This window comes from Acanthisitta chloris, unplaced genomic scaffold (assembly GCF_000695815.1).
Source record: "Acanthisitta chloris isolate BGI_N310 unplaced genomic scaffold, ASM69581v1 scaffold7077, whole genome shotgun sequence".
NCBI classification, from domain to species: Eukaryota; Metazoa; Chordata; class Aves; order Passeriformes; family Acanthisittidae; genus Acanthisitta; species Acanthisitta chloris.
This window is the reverse complement of record NW_008680847.1, coordinates 1-20,099: the sequence shown is the minus strand read 5'-3', so window position 1 is coordinate 20,099 and position 20,099 is coordinate 1. Positions and strand designations below refer to the sequence as shown.

At 34.7% G+C, this 20,099-nt stretch overlaps 1 pseudogene; it reads left to right on the top strand.

Annotated features, from left to right (window-relative positions):
• LOC103805237 overlaps positions 1–20,096 on the top strand; it is a 41,538-nt pseudogene extending 21,442 nt beyond the window's left edge.
• Positions 20,097–20,099: the final 3 nt, after the last annotated feature.

Genomic DNA, 20,099 nt, shown 5'->3' with positions numbered 1-20,099 from the left:
TCAGCAGGATCCTGAGAGACACTTTGAAAATTCAGATTGCAATCTGTGGCTCAAGAGCAGACTCTGTCTGGTATCAACACCCCTGGCACATGAAGACACATGAGGACATTAATAGAGTATTGCCACTTGTGCAGACAGCTGTACTCCAGCCTGGATTGCTTTGTCTAGATTGTTATGGATTTTGTTTGTATGGTTGGTTGGGTGGTTTTTGTTTGGGGTTTGTGGGGTATTTTTTGGTTGGTGTTGGGTTGGGGGTTTTTTTGGTGAGTCTGTTTTGTTTTGGGGTTTTGTTGGGTTTGGGAGGAGTTTGGTTGGTTGGGGGCTTTTTAGTTTTTTTGTTGTTTTGAGCTGGCATTTAATTTGCCCATGTTATTTCCAAACCTTAGAAAATATGTTTGTTCTAGCAAAGTGCAGTGAAATGAAATTTAGAAAGGTGTAACAAGGTACTCTTTAAGTGTGTCTTTTATTGTAGAGTGCAGTGTTCAGTAGTATTATTCTTATTTTTATGATTTAACCAGATAATTTCCTGACACTCGATTTGTTACATCTACTTTTTGGAGATTCTGTTATTACATTTATTGCATTTACCACTCAGTAGCGAAGACCTTCAATTACTAACAGGCCACTTTAAAGCAAAGCAAATTATATTTGTGACTTTTTCAAAAATATTAACTGTGCTTTATAATGAATCTATAATGTCTGCTGAACAGCTGCTCATCTTTTATGTGTTATTATTGTGACTAAAGGGTACGGGGCTTCTTAGTTTTTAATAGAAATTGGTTTTATGGAAGGAATATTTGATAAATTCAGGTAATTTACTTTTGCTCTGATAACTGTGTTAAATCTAACTCTTATCAGGAAATGATCCTTCAGTTGAAGACTCCTGGTTCTTTGCTATTTTATATTTTAAAATTGCAAAATCTGTGCCTTCTCACCCCTGATATTCAAGATGAAGCATAAGCATTAGCTGTTTATAAGGTACTTTGGAAAAGTTTGGCATAGTTGAAAGCAACCATAGGAGATACATAAACTAACAGCAAAAAAGTATTTCATGCACAGTAGTTCATGGTCAGTAAGGAAACTTTCATTTTGTAGATTACTTCAGCCCTTTCTTTTAGACTTTTCTTTTAAATGGGAGCAGTTAATATTGCAGTTGTTATATAACTACATTATTCGATGAGCCATTGAGAAGTCATGGGTGAGAAGTGCGATTAGATTTACCCCAGTTGACTGTAAATGATAGATGTGAGGTACTTTAGGAAATTAGAAGTTTATTGCTAGGCATGGGGTTTTGTTTTTCATTGCTATATATCTGCTGTAATCCATAATGCACCTTAAACTGTAATGAAATTTTTATTTTTTTTTTAAGTCATGCACTAAAAAAATTTAACAATGTTGGAAAAAACTGCTTATCTAGAGGCTTTTGTGTTTGGTGTGATATGATTTACTTCTTGTTTTGTTTTGCCTGCAGCTTCTTTCCCAAAGTGTATCCTAGATACATATTTAGCATCTAGTGAACACCAGGTATAATCCTGAAAATAAAATGCAAGGAGAAATATATTTCTATTCCTTTAAATGGTAGTAACTTGACCTTTAAAGTATGGTTAAAGCTATAATACACATAATGTGGGTCTTTCTGTCTGTCTTAATTGGTTTGGGTTGGGTTTTAGGAGGAGGATTTAGGGTGGTGGAATTTTTGGGGGTGGTTTGGTTTTTTGTTTGTGGGGTGTTTATGCTCAGGCCCAAGTCTAATATACATCTATGAACTTTATATATTCTGCTAATCTTTCCTCTTCCATTATATTTTTGGGTATGCTAAGAGTTCTCATCTGCAGCTATAATTGTTGTTTTGCAAATGTATGACATATCTAGAAAACACATTTTTAAATAAGTAGGAATCCACACTTCTGTTTCCAGAACTAAAACAACCTACAGGGTCCCATGTTTTAACTTCATTGCGTACCATTCTTACTTCTCACAGGAGTAAAATCAAGCTGGATCACTCGAGAATGCAGATCTGGTGCTTTTTAACCAGGCAGAGCAACGTATCAGCATGTTTACACAGGTTACCTAAACAAATCGTACATATATGATCACATTTGAGACTGATTGGCCTGCATGCTACTCAGCTACAATATATTTTTCCCATATGTTGCAATGCAGTGGAAACATGCACAGCCACTCTGTAAGCTGAGTCCCATGACTCACATCACAGCATGATTGAGGGCAACACCAACATGTACTTCTCTCCTTTTGGTATTTTCTGTACTACTTCTGTGGCATAACCTGCATGCTTTGTAGGTTTTTAATTGTTAACTGAATTAATAATCATCAAGAGTTTTCTAGTTTAAAAGAGGTTAACAACCTATGATTTTATGAAAATGGAAAGGTAATCTTCACTTGATGTTTTCTGTTCATGTGTTATACCATGTTTTTAGCTATCATGTAATTATGAACATTTTCTGATCATGTTCATTTGACCAGTGCCTTTGTAATATTACATATATACAGTTTCTTGTGTGCTAAAATGTTTATATCTTTGATATAAATTGTTTTGTGTTTGTTCACAATGCTTTTATAATTTACATTCCAGTTTTCTCATAGAAGCTTAAATATAGGATGAAAGATACACTTCTAGGAACCATCAAACATTTTTTTATACATATGCATAGTTCTTTTGAGTATGGGTGTAATGATTTAGTTATATTCTACACACGAAGTTTATATATGTCTGTAAGACTGAAAGTTAGGGAATCATTTATATAAGTTTTGTTCTTCATCATCAGTAATTGTTGCTTTGTGAACTTACTCCAGTTACTTTGTGTTTTAGAACAACAGACCTAAAACATAATTTCAATCAAAATTTCTATGTAGAATTCTATGTAGATGTCTGAATAAATCTGGGTGTTTTAAAACTATAGAAATAAGGAACTTCAAACAAGAAAAACATAAAGATAGGAAAATCTAGGTTAAGGGTGAAATTAAGACAACCATTAGAAAGCTATGTATTTTTTCTGAATAGTTGGGCAGTTCTGCTCTTTGCCATTTAGGGGTCACTGAGGTGTTCCTTCTCCAGGCACAAATTATGTTCATATCATGTTGTTGTTGAATCCTGATTATCTTACATGTGTTCTTTTGCACTGTTTTATATATTGGAAATATATAGGTCTTACTTTTGTGTCCAGGGAGCCTGTAAGCTGATCAGAAAGAAGGAATAGAAAAAATATTTTTCTAAGGATTTTCCCAAACCATTTTAGAAAAGGCAGTTATGTAGGGGAGAGTAGAATGTGGTAGTGTCCCATTTTAGTGCTCCCAAGTATGGGGGGATGAGTCTCATTTGCTGGGTATTGGTTATGGGACACTGCTCCTGCTTCAAGCTTCAGCTGTCACAAATCTGGACAAGTGCAGAGCAGCATGCAAAACAGTAAACAAGGAGTTTTTAATATGTTACATAGAGTAGAAATAGGAGTAGGTTTTGGGTTTAGTTTGTTGAAAAAAAAGTACTTTCTATGGAGAATACTTTTGATTTCTTTACAAAGCAAATCATTTGCGAGCTTTATTTATAGACATGCCTACTTTTATCCTTTCCGAAAAAGATAGATAAAATTTTCTCAATACAAGTGACTTTACTAGCTGTTTATGCTGAAGAGTACCATACTCAGCAATAAGTCAAGATGATGATTACGAAAAAGTGCTTAGTGTCCTTTTTATGTTTATTTAATAGCTAGTGCTAAATGGAAAAATGAGGGTTTGTTTTTTTTCTTTTTGAAGTATTTCCTGCTCAAAATAGGTCTGATTAACTAGACAAATAGTCGATGGATGGTATATTAAGAGATGTAACACAGGTGTGCTAAGGTTTTCTGTTGTGTTTCTACCTAGTAATATTTTTGGATCTTGTTTTCTAAGAGGTTCCTGAATTTACTCTCTTATGAATATAAGTGCTGTTATTAGTCATCTTTTACATTTTACTGTAGTTCTTTACCTCTTCCCCATCAAAAAGAGACTTGGTCTTCTCAAATTAAAAAGGGAAAAAACAAGAGATCCTTAGTAAATTAAAAGATGAGGCTATGTATCACAGTCTTCCTGTGGGTTTGGTTTTTTTGAATTACACAAAACCATGTTTCCCTTTTATTCCTCCTCCTAACAGTTGTATTGCTCTTATGTTTGTTCTTTGCTTTGGAGGTTGGGAAACTTACCAGATTTTCCTATACTATGTCAGTGACTTGTAAGTTAAATGCACAGTAGGTAGCATCATGTGAACAATCCATGGCCTACATATTATTAGCACTTATTATGGAGCTTTCTTTAAAATCTTTATCTGAAATATTGTGTTCATTTTCATTTCTTGTTTTTAAGGCAGTGCTCACTAATTAGTTCAAGCAATCATAAGTGGCTTCAGTGGGACAATTTGTAGTAGTAACATTATTTTTGCAAGTATTTGTGCCATTATACCTTGAATCCTTCAGGAAAAAAAGAAAGTTCATAAGCATCAAATTTTGACTTGATAACAGTACAGTAGATATTTATATTGAAAAAATTAGTGTATTCAGAATCCAAATAGCTTTTCACTGCCAACAGTGAAAAACAAAAAAGATATTGAGGAAATTTTCTCTAACAAAAATGATTAGCTGCTGGTTTGTAAACATCAAGGCAGCTAATGAACTTTTGAGTATATCAGTTGATCCATTCAATCCAGTGCTTAGTGTATATACAATGTGGCTTTCTTACCTCAGTTTGGTAAACTTTCAACAGCAGCTAAGTGCCCTGGAAGGTGAAGGATGAACATTTCAGTCTTTCCTAAAAGTCCTCTTCCTGGAGTGATTCACAAAGTCGGTTAGATTCCTGCAAACTTTTTAAAAAGAAAAGCACTAGATGAATTTTTAATTAGAACAGGAAACTCTTCTATGCATATTGATTTTTACTATCTAGGGTTTTGTTGTTGTTTTTTAACTGCATCTTACTGGAATATATGAGCAACCCACAAGAAATAGAGAACCAATGTTTAATTAAATCTATAACTCTTCAAGCACTAGGACTATTTCCTACACTGTCCATGGAAGAAAGAGGATGCCTGGGTACCTGGTTTATATCAAAATAGTTCAGGAAACTCTGATTTGATTTCCAGAGTCAAGAAAATTGCCTTTCTTAATTAAAAATAGATTTTAAAAAATGTCTAATCCCCGATTCATCTACAATTAATTATATGAGATATATAACTTCATGTTATAAACACATTGAATCTTTTCAGTTTCTTTTGTGTTTGTGGTTGTTCATCTCATATTCTCTCAGTTGAATTCATGTCATCTGCTCAAACGGTGTACTAAGCTTACAGGTCAAATGACTGAGGGTACTTAACATTGTTTTAATTTTTATTAACTATATGACACAAAACTTCCTTGCTCTTAAAAATACATTTTTGAAATTAGTAATTTAATTTATAATTTAATGAAGTATGGCAGATTACCCACCACCGCTGCAACATTTTGCAATATATATATATGCTATGTCATGGAATGATGAAAGCTGCATATTAGTAAAATTCTAGAGGCTTATAGTGCTATCCTCAGGTTCAGTAGAATTAATGATAGGAAAATTTGTTGGCTGTGAATATTGCTGTTTTTAAATTAGTGCTAATAAAAATGAAGACATGCTTACAGTAAACATGAGTAATATGAGAATTCTATTCTAGATAATCAGTTTGTAAAGTAGCAACAAAGTAGACAATACAAGTAGCCCATTTTTAATAAAAGTTAATGCAGAACACTGGGCTACTTATTTTATTGTCTCAGTCATCTTGTACAAATATAGAAGAAAATGTTAACACCTAAAATTATTTTCTCCTTTCACATTTCACGATTGAGGTGTAAATACATCTTGATTGGATAGTGACTTGTCTGCTTTTATATCTTAAATGACTCTTCATCCTGCAAGTGTATCTAAATTAATGAAAATGGTGTTGATTTGACAAAACCAAGGTGGTTTTACAAAGTGTGCTTACATCATTCCCAACAGACATTTACTTTGTGACCTCATGATGTTATATACTTCCTGATAATAGCATTTTAAAATGTCAGAGAATGCTGTGACCAAAACTACTTTGACTTAGTTTGGTACTCATACTTGAGATAAAGTGTACAGGACACCACCTCTTCCTTTAAAATCTCCAAAGCAGTGAATTTTGCCATAGACAGGCAGATCGCAAAGTAAAAGAAAAATTAAGGTTTATTCTTTTATTGGTTGGGGTTTTTTTGTTTCATTTTTTTGAAACTAATGTGACTTACGTAATTTTAATTTCTAAAATAAAACAATAGTTTCTGGGTGTTGACTGTACAGGTATGTGTACCAGAGTAATGGGTAGTTTCAGAATGCACAATGTACCACATATGTGCATTGGCAAAAAAGAATGCAAATTAATGCCAGTTGAAATGTATAAGAACGTAAGAGTAGGAAAAAAAAATAAATAGAATATCAGAAAATCAACTTGATAGCTGTTAATTTGATTAGTGATAACACTGTACTGTATTTAGACTAGAAATTCTGAAATTCCATGAACGATTACCTGATACGCCTTGCAAACTTTAGGTAGAAAGTGGATTATTTATGCACATTTCAACAGCATTGACTGCTACATGTGGGTGTTTGTGTGTATTTCTGGTGACAAATATTGGTTTTACTATAACTGGCACACCCTGTTGCATGCTTAAAGTTAATTACAGTTCTAAAACTGTAAATATTAGTAAAGTAAAAATGTTACCAAATTTTATTTTCAGAAGCTAAATTTCTGCAGCTCATCTGAAGGAAGCACAGTTAATTTAGCTCTCTTTGGAGAGGATAAAACTGAAAGCGAACCAGAAAAAGCATCAGAACTACAGGCATGCTTTACAGAAGGTACAGAAATAAAATTTGGGGTTAGAAATTTAAACTAGAATCATGTGATTACGCATGGTCACATCCTAGTGTTAGAAAGCGATTCAGTGGGTGGTTCAGGTCTTGGAAAGTTTGAATCCAACAATAGACTTACTGTCTTGGCCTTACACCATTACTGGGGAGAGGCTGCATAAATGTAACGTGGGATGCAACAGGTGGCTGAGATCTTATGCTTTTAGTCAAGTAAAGAAATCTTAACACCATACTTGTGTGTCCTTAGAAGTTTTGATTTATCTTAGTTCTGCATACCTATATCCATTAGGGCACTACTGAAATTTACTGTGTCAGAGAAAAATTCCTGGGTTTTGTGATATTACAGATTTTACTTTCCTTTTAAGTCGTGAGTAAAATCATTCAAAACAAAATATCTTCCAGGATTAGCTCTGTCCATATTTTGTGATTTACTGTTTCAAAGACACCTTTGATTCAGGCTAGGAGTCTTGTCCTCCAAAGTATTGTTTTATTCATCTTTAAAAAATAAAATTGTTTTGGAATGTGGGGCTATATTGATATATATCAAGCTCTTAATTTAAAAAAACCAAACAAATGTAGATTTCTTGAATCATTTTACATTACAATTCTTCATTATCTTCATGTGATACCTATCAATCCTTGGCCATAATATTATTTTTTTCATAATGTAAGCATTTTGATTATTTAAAGGTAAGGTAAACCATGTTCTTCACAGTGGTAGCTGTTTTATCTGAGCTGATAAAACATAGCATAACTTACTTATAACATAGGAACTTAATGACACAGGAAAACTAGAATAATGCTATGGTGAACCATTAAAGTAATTTCAACTTGGTTATATTTCTGTGTGATTAATAATTTTCAAAGAATTAAGGAGACTACTATTAGCTAGGCAGATATTGAGGTTCGTTGGAAAGGATGCCTCAAGGCCTCTTGATAAGGTAGGGAGCTCTTCACAGTGAAGCAGGGTTTTGTGGATGGTTTCCACAATCTGTATCACATGGAAAAGGTCTCACAGTCTCCAGTTAAACCATTTGTTTATGCCATGAAAGTGGTATCCTTAGTCAGTCCTTGAAGCAGCAGTCGTTCCTCGGTATAATAAAATAAAGGGTGTTTATGTCTATGGCTTATTTGACCCTTAGGTGAGAGGCAAAAGTTCTTTTAAAAAAGAAGCTTCTGTACTCTTCAGCTAGTTCATGCAGTATATGCTCTTTATTTCTACTCCCTGACAATTCTCACATTCTTTGATTATCTGTATGTAAATTGGAAAATATTTTTAAATGTGTTTATAAATTAAAATTAGCTCAAATAGATGACTCTACTATAAGCTTGATGTATCATCAGAGTAGAGAAAATAAATTGTGTACGTGCAAATTTTCCTACATCTAAAGTATCAAATTGAGAAGGTAAGGATGCTTTAAGGAGCACACAGTAGTTTGAAGTGTAACTTGAAGTAATTTGAACTTCATAAAACAGGAGCTAGTTAAGAATTATTTGCTTTTTCAGGACAATTAAAATTCTACCATCTAACAATTTGTTATTTTTGGTACCATTAGGCTGTATACAGCACTTTAAATGCTGTAAAGGCAGTATGGAAAGCACAAAAGGAAAAATCTGGTGGAACCTTCGAAAAACCTGTTACAAGATAGTAGAACACAACTGGTTTGAAACATTCATTGTCTTCATGATTCTTCTCAGCAGCGGTGCTCTGGTAAGTAGGGCTTAGAGTTTTATAGCACATCTGGGTTCATTAAGAAAAAAAATACCAAGTTGCTTGAAAGAGAACTTGGAACTAAATTCTCAGAACATTTTGGATATTGCATTTAAAGTAAATCATTAAAATTTTGCAAGTGTATTTTTGATCAATACAAGGTGATATGTGTGTGTATGAAAAGGGTTATGCTAAAAATCTGGTCTAACAAATAATAAAAGTCATGCAAAATGAACTGTATACAATAAATACAATTATTCTACTTCAAATTCTTCTACATTTTACCCAACAGCAGTATAGGTACTGAATTCAACGTGTTCTCAGTTGATTTTTTGCTAGTTTTAGTTTCAGTATTTCTAGGCTGTTACATAGGAATTCTTGACTTCCTTTGTACTATTCCCAGTGACATTTAGTCCTTCATGTAGCTTGGGTTCATTTTGGTTGTTGATTGACATAGGATTTTGTTTATACTGCCATTATTTCTGCTCCAGCACCTAAAGCATCATGTCACTGCCTTAATCTCTGATCTTGGTGTTTGCAAGGTAGTTTCTCCCACTTTTTTTTTGCTTCAGCCCTCATACTGCCATGCAGTGTTTTGCCTTTATTCACTGTGTTTCCCTGGAGACACCACCAGCTTCAGTGTTGGGCTCAGCTGCTTCCTGTGTTTGGTCTGTGGTGAAGCCAGCACAAAGAAGCCCCTGGGTCTCTTCTCTCATTTACCACCCCTGCAGTCTCCCACAACTAAAACCTTGCCATCAGCACCTAATATTGAAAACCACCAAAAACCATCAGCCACATAATATTTGGTCTTTGTAGCTCATAATTTTCTTAATATTAGTTGAAGTTAATGTAACAATGAGACTACCTTCTGACTGAGCCTGACTGGACTTTTTAGGGTGACAGATTATAATTCTGTGTTGACTATTACTGAAATTTCTAAAAACCTTTTTGGCAGTTTCGGCCATTATATTGAAATTCCATTGTCAGACAATTATAAAAATCTAAAACTCAGAAAGAATGCCATTGTAATTTCTGCTCATACTGGTTTTTCAAGGTAAAACATCTCAAGTTGAAAGTGATTTTACTGTGCTGTTTTAATTCAGTTCTTCTGACTTAATTTGTAATTTCCAAAGACTTTGGAATATCTGACATACATGTAACCCATTCTTCACAGGCTTTTGAAGATATATATATTGAACAGCGCAAGACTATAAAAATCGTATTGGACTATGCTGATAAAATCTTCACTTACATCTTTATTCTGGAAATGGTGCTAAAATGGGTGGCCTATGGTTTTCAGGCTTACTTCACTAATGCTTGGTGCTGGCTGGACTTCCTGATTGTTGATGTAGGTACTATACTTCCTAAGTAGCCTGTTTCTGTTGTTTCTGTCCTTTTATGTAACTCCAGTCTGATACAGTGAATAATATACATTAGGTTTAAAAGAACAGAAAATTACATACCAGTGAATAAGATTCCATTGTAATTATTCAGTGAGTAACTGAACCTGTCTTTAAGTTATCATTGACTCCATGTGTTCTGTGTTTTACTGTGCTGAGTCCCAACTGCTGAGTGAGGACTACCAGCTGATTTAACTTTAGTCTTCTGGATATGGCGACAGAGAAGAAGGAGGAAGCAGATACAGAAAGGAAAGGGAAATTAAAGTGAGCACATGGAGTAGGACAGTAGGATATTTGATCCTGGGCTTAATGAGGAGTCAGTGACACAGAACTGCAGGGGACAATTGTTCTTCAACAATAACAATAAAAACTCGTGTTGAAATTACACTCCAAATAAATTATTTAGTGACATTACACGATATGTTCTTTTAAAGAAGTTCTTGCTCTTTGCGTAGATTTTGGAGTGGAAACTCAGCAAGCGGACAGGAGAAAACCCTAGTAATTGGATGGTATCCGGAATCTAGGACAGAAATTGTCCCTTACCAATAGAACTGAAACTTACCTAATGCTCTTTTTAAAGCAGATTTTTTTGAGGGAAAAGCACAAGTGGTGTTTATTATGTCTTTCTCGTTCAGCTGTGTTTCTCCTTTTAGTGAACCCCCATTCTGAGAAAATTGAATAACTCGGTGACATGAGATATGTTTTCTCTGTGAAATGCAGTTTTCTGCTTTCTCCTTTCAAGTCCTCTCCATTTCTTCTGTTGTGAACACCCAATAAATACTTGCACAAAGTATAAAGTCAACATGTGTTCCCAGAACAGATATATTGATCTGTATGAAATTTAGCAAGCACAAGATGTTCTCCTCTTTAAGATTAAATTCTGCAAAACAAGATACCCTCAATAGGCAAAAGGAAAAAAAGAGATTACGACTGCCTTTGAGTGAGCTGAATATTTTATTTTATTATATATTCACTTTCTTTATGGATAGCAGACATCTGATTTTTTCTTTATTTTAACTCAAATGTTAAATGAAAGATTATAACTATTTTATAATTAATGGGAAATCCGCTGCAGTCATCGAGATGGATTGGATGTGGGCATTGGAATGTGCTGCCCAGGGAGGTGGTGGATTCACTGTCCCTGGAGGTTTTCAAGATGAGACTGGATGTGGCACTTAGTGCCATGGTCTAGTAACCACAGTAGGGTTAGACTCGATGATCTTTGAGGTCTCTTCCAACCTGTTTGATTCTATGATTCTATTTTTTTTTAAAAAAAAAGAATGCTTTTAAGCACATACACAGAGTTCCACAAATGGTAATGGACAAATTAGTTTTAATTGACTTCAGCACCATTTGATGAAATTAACTATCCTCCTTCTACTTTCTTCCCTCCGAAATAATAGTAACCAGAAAAAAAGCAATGTATTAAATTGTATTGTAATTTTCAAAGAAAGATAAAATTATAGCATCATTAAGTAGAGATGTGCTTATCTTGCAGGAAGAAGCTTTCTTATGATGTCAATATGCAAATATAGCAAGTGCATTATATAAGAAAATATGGTTGTCTAACAGGAATACTTGAAACATCTTCTCTATATCTTCTCTAGAAATATGAATGGAAGGCGTAATGATCTTAAGGTCTTGATGGATTCATATGGACCAACACTTTCTATGCTAAATGTTTGACTAGCATTTGAATTTAAAGAAGGCACAGTCTTCTGAAACTGAGTATTATACTTCAGTTTGTGTAGGAAGTCAGATTGGTAGCATAATGAAGGTGATTCCACTTAGTGAATGTCTTCTTTTTCTGGATCTTTTCTTAGTTTTCTTTTTTCCTTTTTTTATCTTAATGAAATTTTCTTCTCTTGAACTACATGGCTTTATTAAAATTACTTCAGCAACTGAATTATCTAAAGTTTTCTGTGGTTATTTCATAAATAGAGGTAGGGATCACTCACTCATATTTCAAATATTGCACAGTTATTGAGCTCCCTGTGTTAATTTGATTAGTTTTGTCTGGATTGTATGATTTTATTTTATTTTTAAATCACCCTTGATTATATTAAAATACATCATGCTATGTTTAAAAGACGTAAAAAAATAACCAGTTTCTCCTCATTGTCTACGTATTTTATAATGTGGCATTGTTTAACTCATTTCAAACCTAGAGGTAGATAACTCTAAAACAAATCTCCCAGCTTCTTGATCATGCTTGGACTTAGAAATTTTAACTTCAGTGTTGAAGCTCAAACACAGGAAACAGTGCTCTTTGCCAAATGGAGGTAAACATAGATTTTCTTCTGGTACTTGTTATTATGATCTTTAAATATCCGGATTTCGTTAGTTTGAAGAGACAACAAAGCAAAGCTCACAATTAAATTGTTTACTCTGTAGAACTCCAGTTCTCAGGAAAGTGCTTTCTGTGCTTTTGAGTGCGTTGCTTTTAGGTAATTTTATTGACATTGGTATTTTTTTGTGTCTGTCATGCAGTTAGTAGTCACACATGTCAGAGTGCTGTCTGTCTGAGTATATATCACTTCCAAGCCTGTTTTCTGTGGCAGGCAATATGAATTAGTAGTTATTCATATAGCTGCTATTATGTGAATTCTTCTAAGTGCAAGTTAGCAGAAGCAAATAGTGCTGGCTCGCAGAAAATCAAGGGATTAATAATGCATCTGTAGTACAGCACAGTTTAGCATTGTAACATGGCATGTACAGTGGAACTAGGTTTTCAATACATTTTGGTCTTTGGCTGAGTTTATCGGGAAGATGAGCTTTTTTTCAAATTCTTTTTATCCAAATTGCCCTCCATTTTACATAAGTAAGATCTGCACTAGCACAATGTGATGAAAATTCTGGAGATGAAGGTATCTTTTTGTTTAAAGAGTTCTGAAATTTACATGCAGTGTTATATTTTTTCAATTTTTGTTCTTTATTAATTCTTGCTAGAAGATTAGGGACCTTGTAAACCTTTCCTCAATATCTGGATCAAAGTTTTCATCCTCGAGGCGTTTGTATTGTGAAATATTAAAAAAACATTCTTTTGTTTTGTTTCCTCTAGGTCTCCTTGGTTAGCTTAGTTGCTAATGCCCTTGGTTTCTCAGAACTTAGTGCAATTAAATCCCTCCGAACATTAAGAGCTTTGAGACCTCTAAGGGCTTTGTCACGCTTTGAAGGCATGAGGGTAAGGAAAAAAATGAAGTAATGTGTAAACCAAATCCATTGAAATATGCCTAACTGTAAAACCATGGAGGAACACTGAACTGCATGTCTGTTTTGAATGTCTACAGTAGCTGGTTTGATTGTATTACATGCATTATTCCATTTCTATTTGCATTACTTCAGTGTCATGTAATATTTTACATTGTATCTTCTATAGTTTTAAAAAAAAATAATCCTTGTGGGTTTTTTAGGTTTTTTTTCCCTGTCTTTGTTTACTAGGTGGTCGTGAATGCTCTTACTGGAGCAGTCCCATCCATTATGAATGTACTTCTGGTTTGTCTTACATTCTGGCTAGTTTTCAGCATCATGGGAGTAAATTTATTTGCTGGCAAGTTCTACCACTGCGTTAACACCACAAATGATAAGATGCTCACACCAGAGCAAGTCAGTAATGAAACTATGTGTGAACAAATGAGGCTGACTACTGGAGGTGTTCGGTGGAAAAATGTGAAAGTAAACTTTGATAATGTTGGAGCTGGTTATCTTTCTCTTCTTCAAGTAGTAAGTGTATAAATTTTCCAGCTTTAATTTTTTTAGCAGTAACACTTAATTCCATAATTTTCAGTGTTATTTACAATATAGGAATGGATATGGGATTTGATTTTATAATTAAGTTCTATAAAGCTAAGTAATGTATAAGCTTATGGTAAACATCTTTCTGGCCATTTTGGAAGAGGAGGAATATCTAATATTTGCTTGATAGATACAAAGTTCCTTGGCACCCAGCTGCTAGTACCTTTTCCAAGTTCTACAGAAATACAGCATCTCGTTAATATCTAGTTAAAAGTATGCAGCTAGGTTTAATTTTCTTTTACTTGCTTTATCTGTTAAGGCATATATTGACAAAGATTTTTGCCATGGTCCTCCAATAGATGCATTCTAGGGCTCATCTGATCTTCAAATGAGAAGAGAGCAAACTATCGATTTAGAAAAAGGTTTTAAATTCACTTTTTCCTTCCTCTTGTTTTTCTTTTTTTGTTTGTTTTTCAAGCTCTAGGTGAACAGTTGCAGAATTTACTAGTGCTAGACTTCTAAGCACAAGCCTTTTAGAAGCAGCATCTCTAACTTAGAGCCAGTGAGACAGAAACATATATTCTTAATCAGGTTCACTTGACAAACTGCTTCTAGCAAATTATTTGTTCTTCTAAGCAACTGATAATTACTATGTCTTTAAAAATTTCCAAGTGGTAGTATTGAGTAGTTAGTATTGTGCTAGCAGGCTACTGTCTGATTGCTTCAGGGAGTAAGAATAGCTATTGCTAAATAGCACTGGGCATTTGCATAAAATTGCCAGCTTGGAGAATGGCAGTGCTTTGAACTGTTGGGACATTTGTAACATTTCTTGCATATGCAGTTCATCTATGTAATATTTCCAGTAAACATAGCATTCACACTTTGTTTGCACTTAATATCATAGCTCACAGGAGTGAGTTTGATGAAGTCCCATGAGAGGGATAAGAAATTGGCTGGATGGCTGTGCTCAAAGATTTGCAGTCAGCAGCTTAGTGTCCAAGTGAAAATTGGTAGCAAGTGGTGTCTGTCAAGGGTTTGCACCAGGACCAATGCTATCTAATGGCTTCGTCAATGACATTGATAATGGAATTGAGTGCACCCTAAGCAGTTTGCAGATGACACCAAGTTGAGCAGTACAGTTGATAGATGGAATGCCATGCCGAGCAACCTCAGCAACCTTAAGGTTCTTGAACCTCATGGAGTTCAACAAGGCCACATGCAAAGTCCTGCACCTGGTTCAGGGCAATCCCCGGTATCAGTACAGGCTGGAAAATGAAGGGATTTAGGTCAGCCCCACAGAGGTGGTTTTGGGGATACTGGTGGTGAAAAATTGAACATGTGCTGGCATGTGGTTGCACAGGATACGCTTGCAAAGTCAGTAATATCTTGGGCTGGCCAACTACAAGTGTGGCCAGCAGACTGAGGGAGGTGATTCTCTCCATATACTTCATTCAAGGAGTAAAAGGAAGATATGGACCTCTTAGAGTGGATCCAGAAGAGTGCCAAGAAAAAGATCAAAGTACTGGATCACTTTTTCTATGAAGAAAGGCTGAGAGAGTTGGGGTTGTTGAGTCTGGAGAAGAGAAGGCTCCAGGGGGACCTTATTGTGCTGTTTCAGTGTAGAAAGGGGACTTATAAGAAAGACTGAAAATTCTTCCTGTAGTGACAGGACAAAAGGCAGTGTTTTCTAAGTGAAAGAGAGTAGATTTAGATTGGACACAAGGAAGAATTATTTATTTTTTTAACAAGAAGGTGGTGAGACACTTGGGCACATTGCCCAGAGAAGTTGTGGATGGCCTGTCATTGAAAGTTGTGATGTAGTGAAAAATGTCCCTGTGCATGGCAGAGGGCTTGAACTACGTAATCTCTGTAAGTCCCTTCCAAGCCAAACCATTCTACGATTCTGTTATTTTCTTAGATTTTCTTGGGACTACTTACCTTCTGGAGTTTCTGCTAGGACCATTTTCATACTCTGTCTGAACAATGCCAACTCATGGTGGCTGATTTCTTCTTCTGGGCAAGTCCTCCAGGTTTTTTATAGTTAGAAAGGGGAGCCTTGTTATAAATTGTAATTTTTCTGGTATGCTCAGATATTGATTGCAACTCATCTGACACAGTTTATATGAATTTCCATGAAGATTAGAATTTATTCAGTGTTTAAGTATTCTACAATAAATTATTTCCTGTGAATACATGTAGTTTACCAGATTTTAAGCATTCCTCTTTATTTTTGTGGGTGCAAATACATTGCAGAAGACACTGTTTTATTTAGAATGTTTTCAAATTGGAGCTTTGATAGAAAATATTAACAAATTTTGTTTTTAGGCAACATTTAAAGGATGGATGGAGATCATGTACGCTGCGGTTGATTCTAGAGAAGTGAGTGCAGTATAAAATCTACTGAGTAAAAATAAAATTTACTGAGTGAAAATAAATATAAGATTGATGTAATGTTTCTTGAATGGCATTTGAAATGGACTAAAATCTAAAAAATTAAAATGTAAAACCTTGGTAAATTTTCTATATAAACCTGTGCGCTATAAAGTGCATATACTTTCAGGAGGTAAAAAAAAATTAGCTATAGCTCTACATAAAGTATTACTAATTTAATAAGTAATCTATGAAAATCAAAACTAATGAGATCTGGTTTCCTATTAATTTATGTCACTGAGATTGCACAAATTAGGAAACAATTTTTTCCGGTGTCTTCAAATAAAATCCAAATAGTCAAGTGGCATCACTGCAATTGCTAATCTGGAGCTGCAGACTATTATCTCAAAATGGCTAAATTTTGCCTGGTTTTCTGTTAATGTTGTTATTTGTGGGCATCTCTCCTCTATCCAGTCCTGATTTGCATGAAATCCATAGGAATTTAATTGCTCTTTAGATTTACACATTTCTGTCAAATTTAGTAGGACCTACGTGACACATCAAATGGTTTTAAAGAGGACAGACGGAAAGGAGAGACAGAAAGGGGAGGAGTGGTAGGTCTGTGTGTGCAATTACAGATGCCTGTATTAAACAGATTTTCAAGTTCAAATATAAGGGAAATGTAGCTTATGCTCCAAAGCACTTGATTTTATCCCCTTGTCAAGGAGTTGTTGTCCATCTGGATGCAACTTCTGCTCCTGCTTGGTCTTCTGTAATATGTCTTAACTGTTATCTGTATTGCTGTTTTTCTATGTTACATAGACAGGGATGCAGCCCAAGTATGAGGACAACTTGTACATGTATATTTACTTTGTTGCCTTTATCATCTTTGGATCATTTTTCACCCTAAACTTATTCATTGGTGTCATCATAGATAACTTCAACCAACAAAAAAAGAAGATAAGTATCACGTGCTTCATTTTCACAACACTTCATTGTTATTGAGCATTCAACAAATGTATGCAAGGACAACTATGAGTGTCTGAAATTTGTCATAGTAATAGAAAGACAAAAAGAAATCAGCTGTTAAAATTTCTGTTAATTCAAAATAATGAAATAATAGTCTTTGCTTTTTAAGGCATTTGAAGTCATTTAAACTTAGACTGCATTTCTAAGTGTTCTCCATGTCCTTGTGCAGCCCAATGATATGTTGTACATCAGAAAATTATGTATTTGTTTTTTCTTACCCTTACAGTGCTGTGACAAAGCTATGTGAAAATGCAGATGACTTAAGCAAATAGTTGACAGGCAAGAAGAGAATATGCAAAACTATCAATATCAGAATTGAAAAGGGGATAACATATAGCAGTACTGTGACAGCCTTCTCAATTACAAAGACTAATACAGACAAGCTGAGTGCTGAAAGTACTGCTCCCTGTTATAAGATGAGGGTTGGGAGACTGTCTTGAGTTAGTAGTGAATTTGCAAGAGAAAGAAAATTGGTGACATTTGAAAATACGTGGTTTTTCTTTTCAACTGAAATTGCTTTTATTATCTAAATGAACACAGGATTGTGTCAAGAACTCCAGGAGCATTTAAATAGATTAAAATGCAGGCAATGATGGCAAATTAAATTCTATTGGCTACTTAAGCTATAAATTCTGTCTAAGGTCTACAATAGTCTTATTTTTCTGCACACATTTGGAGCAGAATCATACAGGAATATTGATTTTTAAATATATTTTTTAAGGTGAGAGAAGTAATAGCAAGGCAGTACTAATTTTTGCATTTGTGACTGTAGATGGTTTGCCAAGTTTGATTCATTGTACTGAAAAAAAAATCTTGCTAGACTTACTGCAGTGGAAACTTCAAGTAAATCTTTCCACTTAAGACTGGAGTATGCAGCTTCATATATTGCTTCTTCAGATCCTTTAAGTCAGTTATCTGCAGACCCACATAAGAAAAAGGAAGAGTTTGCGATTCCAAGCCTGGTGGCATCTGCATCCTCCAAGATGTTTGCACTTCCCTTGCAATAAACATCAGGGGCATCCACTACTTAAAAGGAAGGTGGTTCAGTTTGTCATCCTTGGAGAGGAAGACTAAGGTTATATATATATTATTGGCATTTTTGGCAATCAGTGTGTTACAATGCACCCTTACTCAGTAATGAGGTGTTTATAAGTTCTATTAAGTTCACTTGGCAAACACTGTCTACTGGAATCATTATGACTCAGAAGGCAGAAAAGGGTTCCTGCTAAAGGGCTTTTTCTGGCAGTGTGGTATACAGCTCTTGTACATTTGTAGCTGTTGTAACTGTCACCAGGACGGTAAAATACTGGAGATACAATTAAGCTGGAAAAATTCTATCTACATGATAATCTTCCATTTCATGTAGCAAATTAGCATACATTAGTCCTCTGTCTTCTGAATTTATAGATGCACGTGTTCTCACAGAAATGTAAAGATCATGCAGTACATGGCTACCCAGCAGTGGTTTTCATGTCTTTGTTCTGTCTTCACATTACTGACATCTCTCCATTTTGGGCAGTGTTCTTGGGATATGAATGGGGAAAGACTTCATGTTGCAATATACTGTCTCTGTGTAGTTAAACTGTGTGCATTTCTGTGGGCCCTGTGTGTCCCCTACTTTCATTCCATTACTTCCCATGGGGGAAGAAATGTTCTACTAGCTGTCAATTTCCTAACCATTGCAATCCTCAAGACACCTCAAGGGTATCTTGTCTGGAGACCTCTATTCTCCCTATGGACAGCACACTGAAACAAGGATGACTTGTTCACCCATGATAGCCATTACATCAGTGACACAGCAGAAGAAATCCCCACTTCAATACCAGTTCTTTTATAGCTTTTTTTTTTAATTTTAAATTTTTCACTGGATAAAGTCTCCCAGCAGAGTCACAGCACATTTCCACCATAATTAGCAAATTAGTTTTTTGTTTTTCTTCCAAAACCTTTACTCTTTAGGAACTGCTTTTTATGTGAATAATGGACTTGTGAGGAGAGCATGCTTAGCAGGGTATTCATTTCTATATATGGAGCCACAGCTGAAAGAGTCAAACACATCTTCAGCCAGATTCATCATTACTTTATCAATAAGATTGACACTACATTTGACCAAGTCAGTGGGACAAAGTCAGGGAATCACCTGTGACTCTGAAATTTGTTTCCAAATGCCACTGTTTTGGCATCATGCATAGCTGGAATGTAATTACAAACAAATGTGTGAAAGAAGAAAAGGTTACTTGTCAATAAAAATCATATTTCTGACAAGTATTTCCACTTGTGTATGACACATATCATTCTAGATACCCTTTTATCCAGACTGTTGTCCACTTAGTCAGGCAAGAAATTCCAGTAAGCCCATGCTTTCGATGATGTCTGTACAGTGTAGAGGAATGATCAAGCCTCATATACACTGTTGAAGTATTATCACCTGAACTGAGATACCTGTACTCAAATGGCAAAACATGCATCCTGAAAAGTAAAATCAGTAATTTTTTACTCCTCATATGTCTTCCCTGAAGGCATATCTCCTTGCAGTGAATCTTTGTACCTTCGAAGCTGTTTTGTTTCTGGTAGATTGATTTACAATGTGGAGTTTATGATGCTAGATGTATAAGTATCTATGGTATGTATATTTTTACAGGGATTTTTTTACATATTTAGTTGAATTAATCAGGTATGTATTTTTTTAATAACAAATAGGTAGAAGTTCTGGGCTTTTCTTTGTTCATTTTATTTTTCCTTCAAGACTCATCAGGTATTTTAACAATCTTTGAAATAATTACTGCCTTTTGGGTTTGGTAACAATGTATAAGAACAAATAAATGGTTTATTAAAACCATGTTCTGCAATCCTGTGAATTATTAGACTTAAAGTTTTGTCTGTAATCAGTTTTATTTTTGTTATTTTACCTTGGAGGTCAAGACATTTTCATGACAGAAGAACAAAAGAAATACTAC